The following is a 4817-nucleotide window of genomic DNA, read 5'->3' as shown; positions in this document are numbered from 1 at the left end:
AATGCAAGAATGGCCTAACACATGCTGCTAGCTAAAATCATTTTATCAATATCCATTTTCCCCACTGGAATGTCAGCTCTGCTAGGGCAGCAACACTGCTTTGTTTGTTGTGAATGAACAGTTGATGACAGAATATGAAAAGCTTTTGCCTAGACTCTGAAGGATAAACTAGACACATATTTTCCTGAACTCATAGTTACAAGACCAAGTCCTAGTCATTTCTAACATGTTTTAGTAGAACCTTTGATCTCACCAAGCCTTGTTTTCTCATCTGTGAAATGCAACCCTACTTCACAGGGTTACTGTGAGGATTACACAAGATAATATATGTGGAAAACTCTTCCTACATTCTAAAAACTATGTAGACACAAAGTGTAGTAGATATCTCATATTTATCTATTCATCGTTTTTTCCACTGGGGATCCACCAGTCCCCAAGGTTCTATTTGGCCTGTCAATCACAACATCAGACCACAGAGACAGGCATGTGACCCAGGCCTGGACAGTCCTCCCCACCCTTGGGACAGTGATTAGTCCAAGAACCGAGCACATGATCCAAATAAGGTCAACTAGAGTTTTCCCTGAAATATATATTAATGCTAAGAGAACACAGATCTACGAATTGAGTTGAAAGCCATATTCCCTGTCACAAAGGAGGAGAAAAACAGCCCTTCTGCAGGTGAAGCAGAGAAACAAACAGAAATGAGATGAGAGATCAATTTCTGATGGTGTCAAGTCCCAGTTATAGCTCCTGGTTATTGGATACCTGAAGGTCTTTCTCAACTCTCCAAACACTTAGCTTTTTCCGCACTGTGTAAGCCAACATTTTCGTAATTGGTTTGAGCTGGTTTTTAGTCCTATGCAACTGAAAAGTTATTCCAGGTCATTCACTTATGTGTTCATTTGTTAATTTAGTCATTAATATATCTAGCCAAGATTTATTGAATGTGGGACGCCTTTGTTGTATAATAAAGAATTTAACTGACTCTTGGTCCCCGGGAATGAGCCTCTAAACCCTTGCAATTTCCTGAGTGATAGAAGTGTCTTTGTTATTCGTGTGGGCCCTTGGAACACACCTGAGTTTCTGCTAAGGAGATGACTCAAGATGAGGCTGGTCATGCCAGAAAGGCCAACTGTGTGTTTACAGGGTTGGAGCTTTCAGCCAGGTGATATCAGCTTGACCTCCTCCAGGCAGGGGAGCTGAGATTAATTTCAGTCACATGATCAATGACTCAATTAATCACGCCTATGTAATGAAACCCCAGCAAAAACTCTGGGTGCCAAAACTCAGTGGAGCTTCCTGGTTGGTGAACACATCAGTGTGTTGGTGATGTGTCCTGATTCCGTGAGGAAAGGACGTGGAAGCTTTGCATTTGCCCTGTGTGTCTCTTCCTTTGGCTGGTCCTGATTTGCATCTTTCATAAGGAAACCGTGATTTTAAGTATGCTGCTTTCCAGAGCTCTGTGACTCAACCTAGTGAATCCTAAAACCCGAGGAGGTTGGGGAAACTCCTGAATTTGTAGCCAGTTGGTGAGAAGTGCAGGTGGCCTGGGGATCCCCAAGCTTGCAGCTGGCATCTGAAGTGAAGGCAGTCTTGATGGGGACTGAGCCCTTAGTCTATGGAGTCTGCGTCAAGTAGTTAGTGCTAGAATTGCATTACAGTATTGTAGCCATGATATATACGATACAGTCATTCCACTCTAGGTATTTATTTACCAAAGAGAAAGGGAAACAGGGTTTTTCATCGGGTGAAAGACTTGTAGAAGGATGCTCACAGCAGCTTAATTTTAATAGTCCAAATGTGAAAACAGCCCAAAATAGGTGAATAGATGAATAAATTATGGTATATGCAATCAATAGAACACCATACATTAATAAAAAGGAATTAATAAAACATGCAGTAACATGGATGAATCTCAAAATAGTTATGCTGAGTGAAAGAAGCCACACAAAAAAGACACATATGTACTATAAAAGATACAAATGTACCATATGTTTTCATTTATATGAAACTCTAGGAAACACAAAGTGGTCTATAGTGGCAGACAACAGATCAGTGGTTGCCAGCAGCAGAGGAGGGGTTGGGAGGGGTGGGAGGGACGGTGCTGGTGGGGGAGAGGGCAACTTTTTAGGGGTGGTGATGATGTTCACTATTTTGGTTGTGGTGATAATTTCACCAGTGTATATAAATGTCAAATCTTATCAAACTATACATTTTAAATATGTGCAGTTTATTGTATGTCAATCATACCTCAATAAAACTGTTACACGTAACACCATGGTAGGTCCTCTGAAAGGGCTGGAAGATTTCCTCCAATATCTCACCAGTAACTTAGACACATTATATCCAAAATGGAGTTTCTTTTCTGCCCTACCTCCAATTTGCTTTTGCTCCTGAAATTTACTCCCCTGGTTAGGGAACTACCATCTGTCTAGAACCCAGAAAACTGAGAGGCATCCTGGACTTTTTACTCTTTTTCCACCAACAGCCAATTGGAAATTAAGTTCTGGTGATTCTCTTTCCTCAACATCTCTTAATCCAGCCTCTCCTCTCCAGCCTAGTTTAGGTCATTATTTCCCCAAATTTAAACTCTTGCAATAGCCTCCTGACTACTGATTTATCAGCTTCCAGATGAATTGCCCCCCACCAGCTCCCATCCTCCCTTTTAGCCCCTGCCCATAGTATCCATCCTTTATGCTTTTATCAAAGGCAAACCTTTGTAGAACCCATGTATGATCTCAGAGTTGCCTTAATACACATTGTTTTCTTCCAGATACAAAATAAAAACTAAAATATTCTCTTTGTCTAAATAATCCCTTCCCTGAACATTGATTCTTTTTTGAGGTGGGGGTCTCGCTATGTTGCCCAGGCTGGTCTTGAGCTTCTGGGCTCAAGTGATCTTCCCGCCTTGGCCTCCCAAAATGCTGGGATTACAAGCATGAGCCACTGCACCCGGCTAAACATTGCTTCTTCATGGAAACATTCCTAGCCCCAGTCTAGTTACGTCTCCCTGTCAGCACCCTGAACTCCTCCTTTGCAGTAGTTTGTGCTCTCATAAATGCTAAATTAATTTTTAATTCGTCTGTCTTCCCACCAGACTGTACACTTTATAAAAGAAGGCACCATGTCTATTTTGTTAACTACCATCCCCAGTGCTTTGCACACTGTCTGGTATACAGCAAGAGTTCCAGAAATGTTGGAGCTTTCAAGTCTGTTAGGGCCAATAGGATGATATTAGGCAAATTATAGGTGCTGTAAAGCATGGCCCAAATAAAACACTACAGTTGATGGAAGGAGGAAGGAGAGGGATCTGGCTGTGGATGAGGAAGTGTTTTGAGAAGGAAAAGTGAAGGGAGCTGGGCCAGTCTTTTCCTGTGGTTAAGAATAAACAACATTAAGGCAGGTGCAAGAAACTCCATAGTGAATATGGGGGCGAGAGCTGTCCACTTTGCCCAGATTATACATTTACAGAACGAAAAGACTAGCTAGAAGGATGGCTTAAAATGCCTTGAGGCCAGAGCTTAGAGGGTATTAAATATCCAATTTTTTGGTGGCCAGGGAAAGCCATTGAGGATTTTTGAACAGGTGAAAGACTTGATCAGCTATGCTGCTCCTGCTTCTTCTCTTCTTCTCCTCCCCCTTCACCTCCCCCACATCATCTTTTTTGGTGGGAGGATTCATGGTAGCAATGAAGCATAACCTAGATTGGAAGGGAACAGAGGCTGGAGTTGGACGTCCATCACTTGGACTATTGTCCAAGTACTTGGGTGTTAGTCTTGAAAACAAAGGAGCTGAGTCAGGTGTGAGAGATGTGGTGGAAACAAACTTCGTAGGACCTGGCATCTAATCACTAAGGAGGATGAAGGAAAGAGAACACTCAAAGACAAATTGGTACTTTCAATCCTGGTTTACCCAGAGGATGGTGGTATCTTTACTGTCATCAAAGAGCTGGTTTGGTGGGGAGTCCAGACTGAGTCGGAGAGGGGAGGGGGGAGGAATTAGGATGAATTTGCCTTTTATAGCTAGATGAATGTAATTCCTGGCATTCTTTGATCAAGAAAGTCTGGGGGCTTCTTCCCTGCTATGCTCAGTCCTCCAGGAGCCTCTGCCAGTCAAGTGGATGGGAGATCTGTCTTCACTAAGAGATCTCTTTCTCCCTAATAAATGACAATGCTAAATTACAAGTGTGTGGGGGAGGATCAGGACGTGGCTCCTCAATCCTGCTATTGTGTTCGCGCTCTGGGTAATTAGTGTCTGATAGTTTTAAACAGATGGGTCTCTCTGGCAGCAGGGATTACAGCTTGAAATCAATCCTGAACAAATATTATATTAATTTCTCAACTCCCTCTCTCTGTGGACAAAACTGGTTCTTTTCCTCCGAACACTGTAATGATGAGAACATTAATATTGGATCATTTAGAGATGAAACGGAAGTGGTAGAGGCGAAAGAATGAATGGGACTTCACAGGAGCTGAGGAGAAGGCAGATGCTAAAAGTTTCATGTGGCTCAATGCAGACAGGAAGCAGGAAAAGGAAATTCTGAGAGCACACAGGGCAGGTGGTGGGGGCTGGCGGTGGGTAGTTGTTCAGGGTTCTAGTGCTCCCCAAATGTTCAGCCTTAGCTTGAGGTTGGCACCTGCTTTGACAACACCAAGGGCTGTGTCAGGCAGGCTGGGCAGTCTCTGATGCTTATTTCATCTCTGAGAGGAGACCAATTCCACATAAATAGGTCTGCAGGGGGCCTGGCTAGACTTCTGACTTTCCAATCAAACCAGGCAATCTACAGTTCAAAAACAAACCAGGCTGCCTGGAGTGAG

The sequence above is a fragment of the Hylobates moloch genome, unplaced genomic scaffold, assembly GCF_009828535.3.
Source record: "Hylobates moloch isolate HMO894 unplaced genomic scaffold, HMol_V3 SCAFFOLD_11, whole genome shotgun sequence".
Classification (NCBI taxonomy): domain Eukaryota; kingdom Metazoa; phylum Chordata; class Mammalia; order Primates; family Hylobatidae; genus Hylobates; species Hylobates moloch.
Note: the sequence above shows the minus strand (reverse complement) of the source record.